General features: G+C 33.3%; 1 pseudogene; it reads left to right on the top strand.

Annotated features, from left to right (window-relative positions):
- Positions 1-379: 379 nt before the first annotated feature.
- LOC129743390 (uncharacterized) lies at positions 380-2,695 on the top strand (annotated as a pseudogene).
- Positions 2,696-24,845: the final 22,150 nt, after the last annotated feature.

The raw sequence follows: 24,845 nt of genomic DNA, 5'->3' as shown, positions 1-24,845 counted from the left end.
CCCGCAAATTGGTGAGCTCACTCCATTTTCATTTAGGTATCTGTGTATTCGTCCACATTTAAAAAAAATTTACACATAAATCCTACCCTCGCATGAGTTCTCTTGCAACTGAAAAGTTAATTTTGCTGTTCAGATTATCCCTGTATGATTACATTGACTTGTCACGGTGTACATAACGGTACCACACTGATCCTCAATAGCAACACTTGAAATAAGTATTGAATCCAGATACAGACCCCGTTCGATTTTGGCAACACACCCGTACATTTTATGTTGCCAAAATCGAATGTTGCCAAAATCGAACAATTTCAGATTGACCATTACAGAATCTCCAGAAATAGAAACGGGAATTTTACACATTACAAGCGCAACCTTGTAAATGGCCACTAAGGAGAAAAAGTCCAGGCGCTCCTCAACGCTGGAGATGAAATTCGAAATCCTCGACTGCCTTGTTCAAGGCGGAACTCCGCACCCAAAATAATTTTGAAATTTATTCTACGGGATTTTTCACGTAAACTGAGATTTTGTTGCATCCCATCGATTCTACGTGTGCCTGTAGTAACTCCTTAACTTCTACGTAACTAGCGCATAAATTTCACGTAAAGTCTAAGTGAATTAATTTCTTTTAATTTTTCTAGAGCGTGCTGTTGTAAATTCTTATTAGAAAAAGGAATTGACATTCAGTTGATTTTCTTAGCTGTTGTGAAGGGACGCAGATTTTTCAATCGTTCTCAATTTACCCTAGAAGAGAAAATGCATGCCATGGAGGATATCATTGGATTTACCTTGATCTCCTGGTAAGTGATAATGATGCCAAATTATATTTTTTTAAATGTTTTGTTTTTTCATCATCCGTTTCAACACTCGTTCTTTGTTAGGAGTCCTATACCGTATACAGACTACATATGGCTGTGCGGATTCAACGATCACGCAACAACGAGCAAGGTGAAGTATTTTGAATTTAAATTATTAATTTTTCATTAATGTATACTTTCCTATCCCTACAGGATTCAACAAACCAAAATAACGTTGCAGCAATTAAAGTGTTTAATATATCATAAAGTGTAGTGTTAGTGTAAATATTGTAAAAATAAAGTTTATTCCATTGTTAACTTGTTTTGTTTTGAACATTTTTTATAAAAATGAAAATACGAAAGAAAAATCAACAATTTCATTCGGGTATTAAATAAAAACATTCCCAATAGCATTCATGGCCACATCGCGTTGAACTTACTCAAAATTAACGTAAATTGTAGGTGCGCTCCATGATCACAAATTCTTATAGGGACGCGTTTACGAATTGATTTCGTAGCATTTACGTGAAAATCAATTGGATAAAAATTATGTAGTTTTTCACGTAGCCGCTACGTGCAGATTATTTTGGGCGCGGCAGTGGTTAGCTGAAAGTTCGCTTTGGATGACGCTGCAGTACGAACAGTCAAAAAGAACGAAAAAAGAATCCGTGCTGCAGTGGCAACTGAAGCTGATATAGGGTTAGTTGCCCTACTTTGGACCCATTAAGCGTTGGTTTTCAAATAAACATGTTTTTCACAGAAATGGGCGTGAGGTTTATATTTTTCAGGAAATTTATTTATAGTTCATGATCTAATCTGCAAGTTTCAATGAAAATTTTCAGCATAGGTTTCACCCTTATTGAAAGATTTGCAAAGACATGGACGATTAAAATTTCCATCTTTGAACCTACTGTTCCTATTTTGGTACTGAACTGGTTCCTTCCATTAGACCTAGATCTAAAATTCCTATAAAAGTATGATTTTTCAAAAATAAATTAACAAATAAATCAAAAATATAATCTTCAATCAAATATTATCATAAAAAGTTATTACAGATTTTTAACGATTACAAACACTTAAATTTCTGCTATAATATCTCAAACCCTTTTACTCTCCGTTAGTTCTATCAGCAGAGCAATACCCGAAACTTATATGTGTTTACAAACTTGTTGTTTATTTGCGTAAAGCTGACAAAAATTGTTAGAAATGTTCAATATTGGTTCTCAATTGTGCCCCAATTAAAAATTCGCACCTTTGTTGATTTTTGAGTGTTGAACCAAAATTTTGGTGATGTCAGGTCTAAAAATGGAACATCAAAGTCAAAAGTTTCCTTTTTTTGGACCCTCTACAAATTTTTCCGGATTTTCCATTGATTTTCATTTATTTTAGGAAAAATATCTAGTATGGTTCATATTCTTCACAGTGAACGTAATTTCCCTTTTAACTTGGGGTTCGACAGTAAAAGAAAGGGATTTTTCCTTATTTACTCTAATTTCTCAAACCGCGCCCCACTATGTGAGCAGCCTGAATTACCACTAATGAGAAGGTACATTTTTAAAAACGTTGAAAATTTTATCAGAAAGACTTTTTATGGCAAAAAGCGGTATGGTAGGATTCAGGCAGAATAAGAGTCCATTGTGTGCATAGTAGTATTTATATCCTATGCTAGAAAAATGAATTATTTACAGTTTTCGGCATTTTAGGACTAAAGTAGGCTCTAGGTCCAAAGTAGGAGCACTCACCCTATCAGCAAAAAAAAATCATCGTACGCTTGTGATCCCGTAGTCGAAAAAATAGAAAAGGCGCTTAGTTTGTAAATCGAGGACCATAACCAAAAGAGGGTTCATGTGAATGGTCCAATCATTCGGGAAAAAGCACTTAAACTGCACAGCCCCCAATAGGAACCATCTTCGAGTGACGGAATCAAGTCGTTATACGCCAGTAGGGGAACATGCCCTATTATGCGCCACCTAAGCGAATCGCTGATTTTGTATATATTCCTAGTAAAAATTGTGTTAAAATGGGTGCAATCGTTGAAGAAAATTGTTTTCTACAAATGCCTATGATTTTTTATTACTCAAATTGCTATAGTTGCTTCAAAAACTTGATTTTTAAAAACCTTATTCAAAGCCACAGAACAAAACTGTGTTGCAAATACGCGCCGCCGTGTATTCAATACGCGCCAAGCAGCCGAACACACCCGAAAGCAGCCGAAGACCGAAAACACACCAATACTTATAGACACTTTGAATGAAAATAAAATCAAAATGGACTAATCAAAATTTAATAAAAAAATAAAAGTAGATTTTTTGGGCTGAATTAACGCTCAGAATAAGGTTTTAGACTCTTTGTTCATTTTCTATGAAAATTGGCCTTTTTGAAAAATTAATGCTATTTTCAGCCTACTACGATTGGCGTGTTATAACGAGTGCATGGGCCGTGATAAAACATACCCATAAAATGCATACCATAGCGAGTTCGGTATAATTTTTTAGTATTAAATCGTAGTTAAGATTCTCCTCTATCGATGTGTCAGAAAATATTGTCTTATTCGATTTTTTTCTGCTTGGTGACACCTTATTGAAAGTGTTTTAAAATTTAGATCTAAATGAAGAAAAACCTAAATTGTGAAATTATCACGACACAGGAGCATTTTAAGGAAAAATTCATACTTGCCATGACCAATCACAGCATTTAGACAAAATTGGTAATATTTTGCAGGCTTAAAATGCCAAACAATGCCAAAACAAGGGTGGCGCGTATTAGTCACATGGGGCGTTATATGAACTTTTCCTCTACCGGTTGGTTTGCTAGTTTTCTTGTGCGATATTCACTCCATAATGTAAAGCTCCGGGGAAAAAGCGCTTCAGCAGACGAAACCGCTGCAAGAAATTATCTGGCAAAATTGACTTCCATAATTTGGGAGGCTACAATGCCCAGCAGGTTTTCAACACGGATGAATTGGGTCTGTTCTGGAAACACATGCCGACTGTTTCTGCTTTCTCGGAAGAATTTTTCGGACCCGAACAAGAAACTGGGGACTCAAACCCAAACATATTCACTGGATTTATTCCACAATAGTAAGACCAATTCTGGCCTATGGGTGTCTAGTGTGGTGGCAGAAAGAAGAAGTTGCAACAGTTCGGACTAAACTAAATCACCTTCAAAGAATGTGTCTTTTGGGGATGTCCGGATCGTTCACTACAACTCCTACTGCAGCACTAGAGGCTCTGTTTTCTATCAAACCTCTACACTTGTTCCTAAAACAGGAAGCTTTCTCATGTGCTTTTCGTCTACAGGCAGTTGGTCTCTGGCTGTCAGGAAATATCGAAAGATCATCGAGTCATACAAATGTGTGGCCTGAATTAGTTAGATTAAACAAGTTTAATCTAGCGCCAAACGATTTAACACTCTCGAGTAGTTTTCCCTACATGGGGTTTAAAGTCAAATTTCCTTCTCCTCAAGAATGGTTATCAGGTTTCGTAGAGGACCAAATGTCCTCTCATATTTTGTATTCTATACTGACGGTTCATTATCAAACGGCCGTGCAGGTGCAGGAATTTACTGTCACGAGTTGAACATAGAATATGCTCAACCTCTAGGAAAATATTGTACAGTCTTTCAGGCTGAGCTATATGCTATTATGTATGGAGTGCAAATTGCACTTCAAAAGAAGATTATGTTCAGAACAATTTATTTATGTTCAGATAGCCAAGCAGCTATCAAATCACTCAGTGCTTCCAGTTCTAGATCAAAACTGGTAATCGCATGCCGGAAAGCAATCGAAGAACTTGCTGAAGGCAATGGATTAAACCTTCTATGGGTACCCGGACATAAGGGAATTTTTGGAAACGAATGCGCCGACGAACTCGCTAGAGCTGGGTCGGAAAAGGAATTTTACGGACCAGAGCCGGCTGTCCCAATATCACCATGTTGGTTCAGAAACCAAATTCAAACTTGGTCCTTTAACCAGCATGAACGATACTGGGAAGAGTTGGACACTTGTCGTCAAACTAAATTATTTTTAGAAAAACCATCTCCAATCATATCGAGTTACTTATTAACTTTAAATAAATCTCATTGCAGCATCTTGATCAGAGCACTCTCCGGTCATTGTAAACTCAACTATCACATGCACAACATTCAGCGTGCTGAATCTCCAGTATGTGTTAGTTGTGAATCAGATGTGGAAGATCCCTTCCATCTTATATGTAACTGTCCCTCATTTGCTAGACTACGTTTTCGTACTCTGGGATCTTACGCTTTAAGCGAATCTGAGTTTAAGAAATTAAACTTAAAAAACATTCTATCATTCCTTACCGAATGTAGAAAAGAGCTTTAATGCTAATAATCCCTAGTGGAAAGGCTTTATGCCATCTTAAATAGATTGAATTTATTTCTTCCTTTTATAGGTTTTTCAGGTTTCTCAGGTAAATGATGAAATCTTGGATAAAAAAAAGGCTAGGCACAATTTTCCCGTATGTTTGGATAACGTGCCGCTATTAAGCCTACCCCCATTCTGATACCTGATACCTGAACTCGCGGATTATAAAAAATTCACTACTTGGCGAAAAACTGGCTTTATTTCGGAAGTACAACGTGGTACAACGGTCTTTATTTCGCGGCGGTAACTTGTATTCTCATTCGAATGCTACTGAGCTACGTCCTAGAACGTAAACTTAACATATACCGTGTTTTTTTCATCTCAGAGGTAACCTAGGTTCGCTCTAACTGCTGTCATCGTGCTCATGTATTGCTCTAGAGGCAAACTAGTTTCGCTCGAAAAACGGACGGAGTCGCCCTGAGAAGAAGGTCAGTTTTGTGAGAAGTTCACCAATACTCTCAATGTTGTTGTCAAAACAATAAACAGCTGTTTGTGGCTGAAAGCAAAACAGTTGAAATAATGATAGAAAAAATAATTATTCCCGCGATTTTGAACCTCTCAGGCAAGCAAGATCGTACTATCTGCTATCCAGTGCAACCCGGACACGAAAAATGACAATCCGGATATGAAGAATCGAGTGAAGAAATCCAGAAGGGAAAACAAAATGACAGCTGCATGTAAACATGGCGCTCGTTTTCATGCACACCTACGTATGGAACAACTCGAAAATCGAAAGTCGTTTTTTTATTCGATTAAATCATGCTTATATGTATGGGTGCATACGATAATGTGTGCATCAATAGTTCTTTTTGCCGCTGGTAGTGTTCGTGTAATTATGCTGGTTATTTAACCAACATTTTTCAGTTTTGGGAAACCCAACCTCAAAAACGACAATGGAGGTCCTCCGCCTGCCCGTTTTTTGTATCGAGAGTTTTTAAGGTTAATTGCCCCAACTCATCTGTACACGAAATGTCAGAAACAACTCTAAGGGAAACTAGAAATTGTTTTCTTTTGGCGGCCGGTGTGTATGTAACACACGCACAGCTTATCATGACTGGTGTTTTTTTTATGTCGCGTCGTTTGGATTTTTTCCCCTAATGCTGGTTTACCTACACCTACAGTGCTTATACATCATTCGACAATATCCTTACAGGTTAAATGTTTCCATTCTGCTTGTCTTGTGATAGGATGTGGGATATGTTTTATGCAATGCGGTTGCGTTGGGGTGACAATGCCAGTTATTCGAAAGCTTGCTAATGCCGGCCTGGCATAAAATGTTATACCGATAATTCCACCTCCAAGGAAGTTCATTATTAGAGTAAAGTTTAATTTGTAAGTGTAGAAAGAGTTCCGAGTTTTTAAGGAAATTCTATCGTTTGCGGGTATTTTAAAACGGGTTTTTATTGCTTAGGGGGAGGGGAGGGGGGGTTGAGGGTTTATCACACCGACCTACATCCACCCCACCCCCCACGCCTCTCGTAGGACTGTGCATTTGTGTGTATGGTAATTACATAAGATAAAAATTTGACCGGTTTATGATAATCTCGCTGACTCGCCAAAACCTCTCGAGTGAGATTGCAAGTATTTTGTTTATGAATCAATTTAAAACAGATTTCAGTCACAAAAATCATCAGAACTATAAGAAAAAAACACGTGTCATTTGTGAAAAAAACTTATTAAAAAATCTTACTGAATTTGATTCAAATACAGTTTTATTACCCGTTTTGGAGATTAAAAATGAATGTTGGAATATGGGTTCAATTTGCCCCCAAAAATAAAATTCCGTCAATTTCATTGAGGGGTGCATATTTTTTAAATTTCTTAGTGTCGTAATCCCAACTTTTCTAACAGAACCCAATGTTCAACTACCTGGCTTTCCGGGACTTAAGAAGGAAAATATGGATTCAAAATTATTCAAAACGAATAAACTTGAACCTCGCTCTCAGAAGAGGAGGTTGTAATTGCTTTCCTCAACTTTTCTTCTTCTAATTTTTCATTTGCCATTTGCCTTAGAGCTGATCCGGCCTCATCAAATGGATGCAAATGAGCTACTCGTCCGGGTTCGTCTGTGGATTTCCAGTCTTCTTGTATTTGTTATGATATTTTGAAAAAGCCCTCTCGCACCTCGACTATATCCAAACAAACGTGGCTAAGCTAGGATTCCTCCCGGTCTGGCTAAGCGATTGGATATGATGCATTTTCGTCCAAAGTCTAGCAACAGGAAAAGTGCACATTTAAGGGCACTTTGAAAAATAGAATGTGTATTTTCACTTCCAACTTCTTCGATTGCACTAGAAGGGGAATGGTTCCGACTTCTGTTCTTCTTATAATATAATATGGGATCTAATGAATTCTAGTTTTGAAAAAGTTGTATAGATAGAAAGATTTTTTCCTATTTTTCTGCTTTCGTTTGCTAATAAACGAATCCAAAAAAAGGTTTTAAAAATTCTAAAGATTATAAAACTACAATTGCAACCCTTACCATAAAGCAAATCCATCGAAGAGGTCGGCAAATGTAAGAAAAATAACACCTAAGTAAATATTGACCGTTACAACAAACTTGGAAACAACAAGGCCTAAGACGAAAAAAGGGAAGAAAACCCCCAGTCAACAACAAATATGGATCGTCTTAGCCACAGATCCCCAGAGCCAGAGTGTTGATGACTGTCTGTGGACAAACAAAACTGCGATATTTTATGTATGGCCGGCGAGAATTCTAGCTTTTCCAATCCTCAAACTCAAACAAAGTTCTTCTCGGTCGCCTTTCGTTGCGAGCAAACGTCCATCGCCATGAACTCGTGGTGTTTTTCCAGATCCAAGAAATGCAAACAATTTGGCACTGACCACCACGTTCTTATTTTCCGGCGACCTTTTTCCTAGGTTAGGTTATGTTCGTTTCCTCGAAAGTTAAAACTGTCAATTCGATCAACTGTCGTGAAATCGGTAGCGAGACTCAAAACAACCAAAACCATGTGTTCTTGTTCCATGTGGTTGCTACGTTTAAAAATTTGAACTCGAAAAAAACACAGTAGCCCATCCAACAAAAAAAAAAAAAAAAAATTACAACAAAAACCGAACCCCCAGACGCGGAAGAGTGTGAAGGTCAGCAATTCGCTGAGCAAATTCTCCTTTGAATAAATAAAAAGAGGGAAAAAATAGCTTGTTAAAGCGCCCGATTAAGTTGCTGCCTGCGCGCCGGTTTCACATGATAATTCATCAACCACCACCATCAGAACAACAGCAACAGCAAAAAAAAAAAAACAACAGGAAGGTGGATCAAAGCGTGACTGACAAACAACAGCGTCCTGAAAACGGGATTTACCCGTAACCGGACCCGGCCATTTTTACAAGGGGGCACTTAAATCACTTAAATTTATCCATGTGTGATAGGTTTTTTTTTCTTCGCTCAACAATCATTGAATTCTAGTAACTATTCGAATCCAAGCAGGCAGTGAGATAGAACAAAGCTTTAAAAAATGTTAGAAAATTGAAAATCACTGATTCCGTACGTTTATAGATTAATGATTTTCTATTGTTTTCTTCTAAATCTAAGCAAATAAAAAAGAAACTGCATATTGAAGGCAATCAATTTATGATGACAGCAAAAAAAATATTTCAAGTATTTCAGTGTTATAACCATATTCACCGCCCTATATGACTTTTTAAAGTTTTTCATTTCATTAAAATTCAAAATAAAATCAAGAATTTAGAAGCTCTGAATTTGAAGCAAATATAAAATTGATTACGATTTGCTCGTGTTAATTGAGGCATATGAGGGAAATTAGTTTCAATTTAAAAAAAAATTGTCCCCTCATTTCATTAATAGCAACTTCAAAATCAACACTCAACAACACACTTTTGTTGAGTTACCGTAAATCGGGGCAAGATTGATCACCGGGGTAGCTTTGATCAACATGAAATTTTTCCACATAATCATCAATAACTAAGTCTAACATCTGAATATCTTAAAACTTATTTCAACGTTTAAAAACCCACGTGTTGAGTTTCAAATTAGGAAAAAAACTTGTTTTTTTTTTTGAAAATTTCAAATGTAAGTAAAAATGTTATTTAAAATCTTGAAATATCTTTTTTTTTCGGAGGCTCGCAAACAAACACCCTTCCTGATGAAATCAAAGCATTTAGAGGCAGCAGGTTGATTTATGGGACAGTTCCACTTTTTTCCTTAGTAACTTTATAGTTTTGGTGTAGTTTTCGTTGTATTTTGAGGTAAATCTTTGATATTTAAAAAAAGGGACGTTTTCCATGAGTAAACCAGTCTAGGACAAAAGGCTAGAAACCCTATCAAACGGAAAAGTTTGAAGGAAAAAACTAATGGGAAATAGTGCGAGGGCCTAGAGAATTGAATGAATGCAAAATTTCACTTTTTTTGTAGTTAAAATTTTAAAAGTATCTTATGTTAAAAAATTTAGCCCCTTAATGTATACAGCATCATGGTCCATCGTTCGATTTTAATTGTTGTTTGGTCGTAATACACTAACTGCTTTAGTTTATCAATTACTAGCATTTGTTAATATTATGAAGGTGTTTTGTATCCTTTATGATCAAGAAATCTCGTCAAAACCGTCAAAACAGAAATTGATCAATGTCACCCCAAAGCGTCAAATACTAAACAAAGACAAAATCGATTTTTAAATCAAATTTAAAGAAGTCTAATAAATTTCTGCAACCATGTTTAACGCTCATAGGAATCCAGTACTGTTCTAAAAAATTTAAAACATGCCACATTTCTCTTTAAAGAAAAAATAACAGAGAAATAATGAACAAAGTGATCGAAAGTTACAGCTGCTTGAGTTTGGTGGGCCGACTTATTTCAATATTGAGCCTTTTAAAGTGATAAATTAACTTTTTTGTTGAATAAACACCCAAACACACAAAAAAATGAAAATTTAAAAGTACATCTACTAAGAGAAGTTCCAACTTTTATAGAAATTCGAGCTTCTGCGGGTATTTTATAACAGTTTTTTTTTGTTGCTTGGGGGGGGGGGGGGGGCTGTAATCACCCCGATGACCCCTCCTCCCCATTGGACCGCGCCTGGTCCAGGCTACAAATATTCTAAATGGAAAGAAGTTTCGGGTAGTTTGAGTCAGTTTGAATTTTTTCGTAATTAAACTCTTTGTTTACATTTTTTTTTCATTTTCATTTTGAATTAAAGTTTCGTATTTTAAAACACATTTTTTAATTTAAGAATTTTCTGAATTCTAAGGTTGAGAAAATTTAGTTAAAAGAAATGAGATTCAAAATTCAGAATAACGTTCAAATTTTTTTTTTAATCACTAGCTGACCCGGTGTGCTTTGCTGCACCTTTTAAAAATTAATTAATTGTGTGAACATAGTTTCATCACAGACAAACAGATAAGACACTTAGAAGAAAAAACGGTTGATTTTTCGCAAAGTGATTACATTGCCATCTAGCGGCGACATTGCCTACCAAACACTTTTACGTTTTATCAAATAATCTAGGAAGCCTTTGACATTTTGATGTTCCAAAAAAATGTAAACAAAGAAAATATTAGATTCTGTTCTGTTATTCGTTCGTTTTTAAAGTTGAAGCTGGATCGGATCTGAAGGCGGCGAAGTTCAGTACGTATAACGGAATGTGTAATTAATGGCAACAAGAAAAATAACAAAATAACACCGTTCGACTTAAGCTTTCGGAAAAAAAATAAAGATTTATTCAGAAGTTCGTAAGTTCACAGTGAGATCATCTTAATGCATAATTTTATTTTACAGCTGCAGATAACTCTACAAATGTAGAACAAATTACGTTTCGACATCCGGCAAACCCAACAAAACTTGTTGTTTCACTTCAAGAGGATACATTTTCGGAGCGATTTCGGAATAGTTACTTATCAATAATTTTCGACCTTGGCAAATTCTGGCCAATGCATTGGTTGCAGTGCAGTTCATTTCGATTTTCAACAAATAAAATAAGTTTTTAAATAATGTATTTTAAAGTATTATCCAAAGTCGGAAAAAATAAATTTACTACATACAATCCTTCTTAGCTTGAACTTTTCAGACTGATGGCAAATCAATTAAAACCCTTTGTTTGATCCTTGATATGTTCAAATATTATTTCACTCATATATGTACATTTTGTACATAAGCAAACACTTGAAGAGTTTTCTTTGTTTAAGACTGCTAAGACTGGAAGTATCCTGGAATCATCAAAAGAAATCCTCGTCGTATTTTCTTAACACTGCAGATACATTTCGGCAAATCAACACAGCATTTGGACTACATAAAGTTGCTCCTAACAGAGTTGTAACGCATTCAACAGCCCTCGGCATGTAAGACGATTGTTTCATTTTTCTTTGATGAGGGGACCGCAGAGCACGTAACTATGAATCCATGTCACAACTGAATCAAAAACGTTAATTTTAAGTAAAAAGAAACATGAAAATATTTAAATCTACTTACATTTAAAAGCCAGGATATTGTTTTGTAGAAGTAAGTTTTGCTCGTACACTTTCGGTGAATTTTATTTTGGATACAGTTTCTGGTTGTCACGAAATGATAAACAAACACAGTCAGCTACTACGATAATAAAAATAAATTTTTCAAAAAACTGAAGTGGCGCAATCTGGTGTCGACATTGCCTACTGTTTATGGCTTTGCGAAGAATGAAAATAGAGTGTCCCGTCTGTTTGTCTGTGGTTTCATTATTAAAAATTTTTCGATATCTTTACAATGAGAGCTTTCACATCACGTGTTTTTCAATGATTGTTTTGAAATTAGGCCCTCAGAGCCAAAGGGGTATAAGAAGCACAGAGAACCAGAGTTCAGGCTGGAGCCCCAACCGTGTGTAAAAATACCAACCGTGATTTCAAAATAAACGATGCCATTTTTGCAACTTAGTTAAGAGCCACCAGATGTCGTTACCGGTATTTTTATTTTTTCCATTTTTTCTACACGCTTAGACGATAGTACCTTCAACGAATGAAAAATGCGCTCAAAGACAAATTAATTTTCAGTCACTCAATCGGGTATTAAAATAATAGTACCTATGGTTTCTCAGTTTCTGGCCTGTGTTTGTTTTTGTCGACATGAAATTCACTACATCAAGACTAAATTGAATTTGTTTTTTATAATTTAGAATAAATTTCGATGATGAACACAAATTTAAAAATTCGTTCAGTATTCTTTTTTCTTTCACAAAATTGTTATCTCGGTAGGATTGGTGAAAAATTGGCGCATGGTGTTATCGGATATCTGTTATAAGTATAATAGAAGGGGGAATATTTGAAGAATTTATAAAATTTTTATATCGAGTTGCTTTTAAATGCCTTTTGCTATTCCCTTAAATTATTAGGATTCTTAGGTATCCGGGTAACCTCCATGCAATTACTTTGCTCTGTCTAAGAGGCCAAATTCGATATTAAGAAGCTATTCCAATTTTCGAATATTTTCGGAAGTAGGTACTGAAGTCCTATCCTGGCAGAAATGAAGCGATGTTTACATGCTAGAATTTCGCAATGTTCGAACGAAGATGGATCGGATGATACTTTCTATTAATTAGATTTGAAATGCTTCGTTATGAGTGAAATTTGATTTTAAAAAAATCTGATCCTAAACCAAAAGTGAAGTTTATCCATTAGAGGGTTATCATACATTAATACATCTATATATATAAAAATGAATGTTTGTCTGTCTGTCTGTTCCCTATAGACTCGGAAACTACTGAATCGATCATCGTCAAAATTGGCATCTGAGGGTTTTTGAGGCCGGGGATGGTTTCTGTAATAGTCAAAACTCCATCCGACGTAAGGGAAGGGGGCTTTCATACAAAATTTGTAGTTTTTCGAAACAAATTAAAGTCATGACATCCATTTTCTCGAGATTTTTTCTTCCTTTGGGCGGTTTGTTTTTCGTTTACAAGGTCTAGGCGTCGCAAGCCAACGTCGCAAAAGGATAGTAACCATTGCATAGCATACTGATCAGTGGGAATATTTTGGCGCGTATTTCTCAACCAAGCCTAATTTCAATGCAAGGGGTGGCGATATGAAGCCTTGATGTGATTTTTTTTCTACTTGATTCCTAGCTCATTTGTACAGCACATGGTTATGAATGACGCCTAGATGAGACCCAGATTGACATTTTGCCGATCGAATAAAACATATAAATTTTTTTTTGCCAAAATCTGAAATTGAAAAGTCATGGCATCAATTTTTAGAGATTTTCTTTAATTGAGGGGTTTGTTTTTCGTCTCTATGGTCAAGCAAACGTCGTCGCAAGTGGATTGAGTTCATTGATCGTTGGAAAAATTTAACAATCAGGTGCCTGTTTCTCAACCAAGTACCTATGTTTCTTATGCACGTGGGGGCAATATGCAACCTTGATGTGTTTTTTCTTGCTTAATTGCACGTGGTAAAAATGACGCCTAGATGTGACACGGATTGGTATTTTATCAATCGAATTAAAACCAGTTGAAAGATTTGCAAAAATACTCCATATTTAGTTCGTGTTAATGTAGGTAGCATTCGACTTTTCATTCAAGGAACATTAAAACATGTTCAAACGTTCTACGTTTTCTGTTGAAAAAAATAAAAAATTATGTTTTCTTCTAGAAATTGTTACTTCGGCAAAATACACAACTGAAACGAATTTAGAAATGAAAATGGGAGCTTTTTACTTAAAATAATTCTGAAAAAACCATCGTACTTTTTGCTTACATACCAATTCAAGTACGTACTTAACATGAAAAGTGTTTTTGTGTTACATGGCTGCATAAAAGCGACTTCTGATCCGACCCTTAAAGTGTTAAAAACAATATTCCCGTCTGTCAACTTACACGGTGGGGCAAGGGCAAACGTCGAACTTTTGAGAAATTCATCTTCAAAATGATTCAATATGTTGGAAAGACCAGAATGGGTATTCCGAATGATGAAACTGAAGCGAATATTGAAAATTCTCAAATGTCTTTGTAAATGAAGGTTGTTCCCTTTGAACAGCATTCGTTAAAAGTGGAGTAACAAACATAAATTTATACTGCAGGAATACTGCAGATATATCAGTGAAACTTGATAGAACAAAAAACAGGAATACGTATTCAATCCATTTTAAAGCCATTACTCTGACGCATCTGTAAATAAGCCACTGATAAGCTGATATAATTCTCCCTGTGTAGGAGAAAAATATTCATCGCCCAGAGCTCCTGGCGCCAACTAGCTCATTATTCCCTAAGCTTCGTTTCCCGATCATGTAATGATACCAATAGCTGAATTTCGATTTGTTCGTAAATCATTCAATTTTCATTTGACAATTCGAAAATATTATTATGAAGAGTTATGTAACTCTGTAAGTTTAAATTTTATTTTCAATGTATCGGATCAATTCCATTCTTATTGAAGAAGAGTAAATGATCTTTTGAAAATTTTATCCCAAGGGGAAATTTGAAGAAATTTCAGATGACCTAAAAATTATATTCTCTAATAAAATGTCCAGACTAAATCGTTCACCAGAAGATAATTTTTTAAGGGGGGAGTAGGGTCTAACACTTTTAAAAAATCGATTTTTTTTATTATTTTCTTATTGTAAAATATTTCAAGAATGTTGTATCAAATTTTCAAGTCAATCGAAGCAAAACTGTGGAAATTATAGGCCTTTATCTCCGCTTATCTAATACTGCATCATTTTTAGAGCAGAAACTTCAAACGCGTTTTTCTCGAAAGCACATTTGTAAAGTCAGTAGATATCGTCATTTTAAAACTACTTCATCGATTCTTTTCAAATTTGGAACATATTTTCTACATATAAAATACCAAACCCCAACGATTTTCTTTTTTTTTAATTTGGGGAGATTTTTGGGGGATTTTTTCGTTAAAAATTGTAGTTTTTACTTCAAAGAGCCACAAAAATTTCATAAAAAATTTAAAAGTTAAATAAAATCGTTGGGGTTCAGAAAAACATACATTAAAAATATTTTGCTCTGACTTTTTGACTTCAGATGATTCTGTGCTGAGATACAGTGTCCACCGCAAATCCTGTTTTCTAAAAGGCATCCTCGAAAGTGCTCCGTCACCAGCTCATTTTTTCAGTATTTTTCTACGAAAAAATTACTAAATGTTCTTTTAACAATGCTTTGTATAATGCAAAAAATTTGAATACATTTGTTTGAACGATAGCTCTAAAAAAAATCGTGAAAATGGTGTTTTTTTCTACCTGTTAGACCCTACTCCCCCCTTAAAGAACTGCGATTTTTTCCTCAATAGGATAAAGAACATTTTCGCTTTGAAAGTCTTTGAATCTATAACTTTAATTCATTTGCTAAAATTCATTTTTAAAAACTGTTACACCTTAATTCATTTAAATAATAAAATTCATTTTTAAGTTTTAATATCCTTTTAATTGCAATAGTATTTTTTTAATATGAAGAATTGATTTTCATATGTAGGCACGTTTCAAATTTTGTTCCTCAAATTTCAAAGCTCAATAAATCTAGTACATTTCATCTATCGGAACCTTTTTTCACTGGGAGGAAAACATAACAAAAATTGAACACCATAGCAACTTATACTTTTGCACCCAGAAAAATTGAAGCAGGCTAAAAATGCTAGGTAGATAATGAAATTTCTTTATATTTTTCTACGTGTCATTAGAACACGTGGAGTAAGTTTTAAATGCTAGCGCCCCATCACAACCAGTGTATTATTCACTTACTAAGCAGTTAAGACACGAACCTTTGGTTGATGGGAATGTGGTTCAGAGTTATATCAGTTTATCAGTGAATAAGCTTTGCATTGACACTTGCCTCAATATACGGGACAAATGTAAGCTTAGAAATTTGTTTTTGCATTTTTGAATATTTGACTTTCAAAGGGAAAATAAAAAAAAAAATGCTGTGAACTTATTCAGTGATGCAGCTGATATTTTTTTAAATATTTATATTTTTGCCGTAGTAAATTTATTTAAAAAAAAGAAATTTGCACTTTATATAATACATAAATAATTAAATATATTTTTCATTACAATGATAAGTGCTGTTTAGGAAAACTTCGAGCTATAATGTCTCATGTCCACGAGTTTGGAATATGGCGAAACATTTTTTTAACAAAAATTTGGCGCAAAAGGATAGATATTCAAACTGCTTCGATGGTAAAAAAAGCTGTTTGAAAATGGTTATTAAAAATCCTTTTCATCATTTTTTTTTTTTCAAAAAATACCCCATCTAAAGCTTATCAGGAGCTGGAAGTGCTCATAATACAGAATATTAGGAATATACTCAAAAAACCTGTCTCGATTCACGCTATTCATCGGTTTTAAAAATTCTATCTCCATAAAGAACAATTTGCAATAAATTCCAATTTAGTAATTTATGAAAACTCGAGCCGGTTAAATTTGCCTACCTTCTTCAAGCAGTGGGGGACAAAATTGGAAAAGATGGGGGAGCTCCCATGCAAATTTAAATTTAAGAGCTTTTCAAAGAAGGGACCATATTTAAAAAAAAAGTTTTTGGGTACAGAGTACAAATTTCAGATCTTAAAAAACGAGTTTAGAAATCAGGTTTCAGTGAATAATATATACCATATTTGAATTGCAATTCAGAACTGCAGCTGCAGCTCTCATTTCAAAGTTGTTGGTTCTGAATGATGAGGTTTGATTAAAAAAAAAATGCTCTCTAAAATCTAAATTTTAATAAATTTTTACAAATTACATTTATTTTCGGAAGGTGTAGCAAAGCACAACGGGTCAGCTAGTCATACATAAATCCTGCGGCACATGTTGACTGAACTATTTTTGAAATTATAATTCATATTAAAACAGACACTCAATTAAAATCTTATATGAACTTTCTCTTCATGTTTGCTTTTTTTCTCAAACAAAATCAGTGGTTCAATACAAAACGAGTACCAAATGAGGTAACATTGCTAAAAGAAAAACATTTCGTTTAAAGAGCATATACCTAGTTCCTGCTGCAAATTTCGTTATGTTGCTTTTTCTACACCCCAAAAAAAAGAAAACTAACTGAACTCTGTGTTGGTGCGACCTGGAAGCAAGTTTTTGGTTGTTTATGTTTTGAGTGTTCTCAACTGTTGACAAAAAAATCGACAACAACAGCTGAGTCACTTAGCTAAGAGCCACTAGATGGTGCTGTTTTAAGGCCAATTTTAACGGTTTTAAAATGACCGACGATTCAAATTCTTACACACGGATTCGACTCATATTTGTTCGGGGCCCGTTCTCTGTTTCTCTGTGGTATAAGTGACAAAATGGTCGATTTTGAGTTAATGATGCCAAACGATTCTTTATATTTCAAACTATATTTGTTGGTTTTTTCAGATTTTTATAATTTTGTTTACATACTTTCACGTTCGAGAGCAAAATACAAATTTTCGAAAAATATATTGAAAATGGTCAAACAAAACAACTTTAAAGAGTTTTCTCGAAATACCCTTTCATGCACTTATACTTATACCCCTTTGGCTCCCAGAGCCTCAAATCTGATATTAAGTACTCGATTTATTTGCTTTTCTCCCCAGCAATGTGGGGAGAGTCCACGAACTGCCATTACAACATTTTCGGAAACAAATAACATCACATTTCCTTTTTCCCGTTTCTCCTCTGAAAAGAGGAGGGGTCATGAATCTTAAAAAAAACTCTCATGTAAAATATGGTTTCTATTGCTTGAAAAGTTTATAAAACTATGCGAGAAAGGTTCCCCATTCCTGGCTCTGTACTGTATATAATTTTTCTTTAAAAAAATAGAAACATTTTTTGTACTCGAATACTTTTTCTTTCAAATTTGGTTCCATTTGTTGGATAAATTTTCAAGTAATATAAAAATTTATGCGTAACTATTTTCCCATCTCTTAACCCCCACTGAAAGGTGAAATGGGTTTTTTAATAACCATAGAATCGTTTCTCGTATTCTTATACTTTCCCCTGCAAACTTTGGTTGAATTTATTTTATTAGCTCTGGAATTTTTCAAAACGAACGTACTCTTCTCTTTCCATCCCGTGAGGGGAACCAAATCATCAAGAATTCATCATCTTGAATTTAAATACTCTTCCCAATTTGTTACCATTTGCAAGACTAGCAATCGAGTTATTAAAAAAATTGTATGAGAGCTTCCCCCTACCTATCGAATCAGTGAAAAGAGGTAGAAGCTTTAAACAATCATAGAAACAAAATTCTACTCAAATACCATTTGCTGTTAAATTGGAATAATAAGTTCTCGAGTGATTCAAAAATATTGTATGAAAACCTCCCTTCTCTTTCCCCTCTTCCCGTTGGAGAGAGTGAGGGGTCTCAAAACATAAAAATAACATTTCTCGTAGTTGAATATACTTCCCTGTTAAATTTGTTTTTTTTATGTTCGATTAGTTCTCGAGTAATGCATAAAACAGTAAGGGAGACCTTTTTTCCACATCTTATCCCCCCGGTGAAAGGACAGATGGGCCTCAAACATAGTAGAAACTTGATTCGTAACCTTATACCTTGCGATGTATTTCGATGTAATTTATCCTTTCACGAAAAACTTTTTTTGCATCCATAATTTTTTTAGGAAGCTAGAAAAGCTTGACCCTAAATTTTTTTCTTCAAAACTGAAACTGTTTTTTTTTATATTTCCTATCCGCTAACTAATGAAAATATCTGTTGGAGATTATCCCCCTTTTCAAGATGGATAATCTTCTTGTACATTGGTTTGTTTTAATTTTATTTATTCAGAAATTTCTCAAAAGACTTCTGAATTTTGTTGTGTATTTTTTTCGCTTTTTTAATTTGCACTGTTTTTTTTTATTAGTTTACCTTAAATGTTGAAAGCTCACTAATAGTTTTTTGAAGTTATCGAAAACAGAACATATCTGAACCGAAGTCACCAATTCAATTTTTCTATTCTTGGGCGCAAACATCCCATTAATTATTTTGAAGAGTAATCAATGTTAAATTCTAAAATATCGATTGTTTGAATTTGCAGTACTAAACAGTTTTACAATAAATTTCCTCAAAATTGAATGGTTGAATCGACTATATTGATCATCAATGATAACTCAAAAGTTAGAAATTGACCTATGAAATTGAATTGTATGAAACTCAAAACCTCAGATTTAATAATCTTATCAGTTTTGTAATCCCCCGTTTAAATTCCTCGAAGGCTATTGAAGCTCTGAAATAGCAGCCTCGGCCTTATAACTCGGAATCTAGTTCATTTTTCTTTCTCTATGAGCATTTCCAAAAATATGAAAATTGTTGGCTTTTAAAAGCTGGAATTTATGGAAATCGGTTCATCAGTTTTTCAGCACTCAGTCCAAATAGTTTTTCAGCAGAAGAAGTCAATTCATTGTTCACTGTTCAGTTCACTGTTTGTTTTTGTAGACTCTCAAAGCCCCCCAGCAGCGGAAAAGAGCATTTTGAAAGCCACTACAATTTTAGTCAATATATTCCTAACAGGTTTGTAGTATTTTTCAATCCAACATGTAGGCTCATTATTGCATCCAAATATCTCGTACCGGCACCACGTGCTTTAAACAGTAGAAGAAAAAAAAAATCCGCCAAAATTTAATGCTTAGCAAGCTTTGATTTGCTATCCAGTACACGTGAACTCTAGATGGTTGCTTCTAATGCCCGGCCCATGCACTATGGGGCAGTTCCATACAATGGGGCGGCAAAAAGTATGATTAGGTGTTTTAGACAATAAAACAATTTTTTTTAGACAATATCAAAATATGTTATTTTTTGAAATTTTGTATGAAAATTACTATGTTCACTAACTTAAAATAAATTCTAACAAAAATTTTGTTTATATATATACATAAATAACTTTTAAAGTACGATGCTTGGTGTTATTTTTGACCCTACTTTTTATTATTTTTGAAAACCGGGGTTTGGACCAATTGATCATTAAATGATAAATAACATCAAGTCATTTCATGAAACTCAAGAGAAAAATGTGTGAAATGATTGATCAATCATGAAAAGCATTTTTTTTTTTGACAAACCAACATAAGCTTTGCTGAATTTATACTCATTAATGGGTAAAAATTACTAATTTGCATGATATTTTCAGCTTTATTTCACTATAACTCAAAAAAAACGGTGCTTTAAGATGCCTGGAATCTCTTTCATTGTATTTTTATGACTTTATACTAGATCTTGATAGTGAAAAGATTGTGGGGAAATGCGGGGATTTTTTTTGGCAGGCTTTAAAGTTTTTGACTTTTGAAAAAAAAAAAAATATTTTCTGGTTTTTATCATAGATCAATGTATTGTAGTGTGTAAAATTTTTGATAGTTCAAATGATAGCTTTTAGTATAAGCTTTCATATGGTGTACTTTAAATTCAAGAAAAAAATGTTTTCCATGGAAATATATGTCATTTAATTTTTTTACTTCATTATATAAATTTTTAAATTTTTCTAAGTCTGATGCCTGTGGTGCGTTAAGTATTCAAGATAATGAGTTGAAAAACTGGGAATATCTTAGATAACTAATAAAAATAAAAAAGCGTTCCGATAATATTCAGTTTTTGACTTTTTGCCGCCTCAAACCCCATAGTGCCATGGTGGCCAAAGGAAACGAAAGTTCCTTGACAAAATGGGTGCCATGACTTTTAATTCGTGGGAATAAAAACAAAAGTTGCATGGGAGCCCTCTCTCTCTTAAGTTGAAGCGGTTTGTGACTACAGTGAGCGAAATAAGAATAGCATCACTTGAGTTTTTCAACAAAAACAAGATAATTTTTAAAAATTTACTGTGTAAAAGTGAATAATAATGCTTCTACGATTTATTTGAATAGATAACTGCATTTTAGGAGTTTTCCAGAATTCCAAAGTTTCCAAAGGTATTAAAAGGGGGTTTTAAGAGATGTTCCTCTAGCGTTAAGGAATTTGATATTTGAGCTACAAAACTTTATCAAACTGCTTGATTTCTGCATTAACATTCATAAATATGATGTAAAATGATGAAACATAGATTTGAAGCTGAGTTTGAATTCAAAAATACTAATGTTTTTTAATAGTCAAACACTATTTCTCTAGTTTTAAGTCATAGATGCCAGAACTATCTTGCCATTTAACCAAATTCATGCCCATTTTCGAATATCCGGCATTAATTAGGGAGTGCTGGATGAATCGGAAGTTGAGATGAGCATCAATTTTGGGGGTTATACAATTTTGTGATTCTTTTGCAAATCCGAAAAAGTTTTCTGCAGCGTGAACTTCCACAAAACTGTGATGGGAAAATACCTCAAAATGATGAATATGGGCCTCAATTAACCTGGAAAATCAATATTGAGACTAAATTTGGTTTTGACTGCAAGACAGTGCTGCCATCTACGACTTGAAACTGGAAAAAGTGTGGTTTACTGAACAAAATCAAAGTTTTTGATTTCCAACCTTTTTTTCTGATTCAAAATTAATCCCGAATGTTTGTTTCATCATTTCACGTCATTTTAATGAAGGAAATATGTAGTTTGGTAAAGAATTACAGCCCAAATATCAAATTCCTTAACGCTAGAGGAGCATCTCTTAAACCCCCTTTAAGAACCTGTGGAATTCTGAAAAACTCCTGAAATGCAGTTATCTATTAAAATAATACGTAGAAGCATTATTATTCACTTTTACACAGTACATTTTTAAAAAATTATCTTGTTTTTGTTGAAAAATTCAAGTGGTGCTATTCTAATTTCGTTCCCTTTTTTCACATTTTTGATCCTTAACGCCAATTGCTACGTCCAAAAAAAAAAAAAAACTTATTCTTGATTTATCCGTTAAGCAATTCAGAACAAACTGTGGAAGAAAATTTTCATAATTTTCAATCATTCATATTTTAACAAGCAAAATACATAGTGGTGCTATTCTTATTTCGCTCACTGTATTATAGAAACCATCTCCGGCCCCAAAAACCCTCAGAAGCCAAGTTTCACGTTGATCGGTTCAACTTTGGATGATGATATACGTTTAAGTTTCCCTACACAACCAAGCTTTTTCAAGAGTTTCTTTACTGTCCCGCTTTTTTTTCTGAAAGTATCTGGCAATCCTAACATATGTGTGTGTTCCTGTAACTTGTTTACTTGTTATTTATCGTAATTATCAGTCAGATGGATATACATGTCTTGTACGTAGAAGTAGAAAAAAAGGGTCCTTAATCGTAAACCCTAAGGAAGCTACATTAAAAAGAAAGGGATTGATAGTAACGCTTTCAAGAACAAGTCGGAAGAAACTCTAAGCTGTTGACCAGTAAATGAAGGGACTTTCTCGATAGTTTTATTTGTACGAAAAAATCGACTTAGATCGTTCTATTACTTAAATTTCCTCCACCACTGAATCCTCCATCAGTTTAGATTAACTCCGGTGCTTCGAACAGGAAGAAAGAAGTGAATGTCTACCAGTTGTGTGAGCTCAATTTGAATATGTACATATAGTTTTTAGTAGCTCTGACAAGGAAAAAGACCGGAGACGGGTGAAAAAAAAACCACTTCATCCATACATACACAAACCCAGAGATTAATGACTCGACGACGACGATAAGATAGCACCCAGCCCAGAACTCGCAAACCGGCTATGAAAACATAAACAAAATGTCATCCGAACCCAAACTCAAACCTCGAGGGTTGATAACGTCCGAAGCGGGAAGCGAAAACATTATAGCCAGTAGGTAACAAAAAAAAAAAAGAAATACACAAAAAAAGAAGCCGATTTTATTATATGATCGCCGAGTCGAGAGCAACACGTGTTTTGACTAACGCGATTTAGAGCTCTCTTCATTCTAGGAATGGCGCGGCTCCGCTTGATTCCATCAATGGCGTCAAAAATCGTGACCTGGGAGCGTATCCATCTCACGACGCCGCGACTCGGGCTCTACTGGCAACTGTGGGGGCATTAATCAACTTTATTGTGGTTAATTTGAAATGTAAATTTTGGTTTCCTCCTCGTTACTGGACGCCACTTGTATTAACAGGTATTGAAATCGGCACATGATCACACACCGCACAGATTCTCGGCTCGGTAGATGAATTGTGTGCCGAAAGTAGTACCATTAATTTTTAGCTTCCAGCACTATCGCGGACATACGAAAAAAAGACGATAAGGAAATATACATTATATCTCACAAATCTTGAAACTAACATGGTAGATTTCAAATTTGTAAGTCTTATTTTCAGTTTTGAAAAAGAATTCTGAAACCGAGGTTCAAATTGGGTATTCAAATTGTCATTTTTGTCATTTTTGTCATTTTTGTCATTTTTGTCATTTTTGTCATTTTTGTCATTTTTGTCATTTTTGTCATTTTTGTCATTTTTGTCATTTTTGTCATTTTTGTCATTTTTGTCATTTTTGTCATTTTTGTCATTTTTGTCATTTTTGTCATTTTTGTCATTTATGTCATTTTTGTCATTATTGTCTTTTTTTGTCATTTTTGTCATTTTTGTCAATTTCTTGCAATTTTTGTAATTTATGACATTTTTGTCATTAATGACATTTTTGTCATTTTTGTAATTTTTGTAATTTTTGTAATTTTTGTAATTTTTGTAATTTTTGTCATTTTTGTCATTTTTGTAATTTTTGTAATTTTTGTAATTTTTGTAATTTTTGTTATTTTTGTAATTTTTGTAATTTTTGTAATTTTTGTAATTTTTGTAATTTTTGTAATTTTTGTAATTTTTGTAATTTTTGTAATTTTTGTAATTTTTGTAATTTTTGTAATTTTTGTAATTTTTGTAATTTTTGTAATTTTTGTAATTTTTGTTATTTTTGTAATTTTTGTAATTTTTGTAATTTTTGTAATTTTTGTAATTTTTGTAATTTTTGTAATTTTTGTAATTTTTGTAATTTTTGTAATTTTTGTAATTTTTGTAATTTTTGTAATTTTTGTAATTTTTGTAATTTTTGTAATTTTTGTAATTTTTGTAATTTTTGTAATTTTTGTAATTTTTGTAATTTTTGTAATTTTTGTAATTTTTGTAATTTTTGTAATTTTTGTAATTTTTGTAATTTTTGTAATTATTGTAATTTTTGTAATTTTTGTCATTTTTGTAATTTTTGTAATTTTTGTAATTTTTGTAATTTTTGTAATTTTTGTAATTTTTGTAATTTTTGTAATTTTTGTAATTTTTGTAATTTTTGTAATTTTTGTAATTTTTGTAATTTTTGTAATTTTTGTAATTTTTGTAATTTTTGTAATTTTTGTAATTTTTGTAATTTTTGTAATTTTTGTAATTTTTGTAATTTTTGTAATTTTTGTAATTTTTGTAATTTTTGTAATTTTTGTAATTTTTGTAATTTTTGTAATTTTTGTAATTTTTGTAATTTTTGTAATTTTTGTAATTTTTGTAATTTTTGTAATTTTTGTAATTTTTGTAATTTTTGTAATTTTTGTAATTTTTGTAATTTTTGTAATTTTTGTAATTTTTGTAATTTTTGTAATTTTTGTAATTTTTGTAATTTTTGTAATTTTTGTAATTTTTGTAATTTTTGTAATTTTTGTATTTTTGTAATTTCTGTAATTTTTGTAATTTTTGTAATTTTTGTAATTTTTGTAATTTTTGTAATTTTTGTAATTTTTGTAATTTTTGTAATTTTTGTAATTTTTGTAATTTTTATAATTTATGAAATTTTTGTCATTTTTGTCATTTTCGTCATTTTCGTCATTTTTGTCATTTTTGTTATTTTTTGTCATTTTCGACATTTTCGTTATTTTTGTCATTTTTT

The sequence above is a fragment of the Uranotaenia lowii genome, chromosome 2, assembly GCF_029784155.1.
Source record: "Uranotaenia lowii strain MFRU-FL chromosome 2, ASM2978415v1, whole genome shotgun sequence".
In the NCBI taxonomy this organism is placed as follows: domain Eukaryota; kingdom Metazoa; phylum Arthropoda; class Insecta; order Diptera; family Culicidae; genus Uranotaenia; species Uranotaenia lowii.
This window is presented reverse-complemented; position numbering and strand designations above follow the sequence as displayed.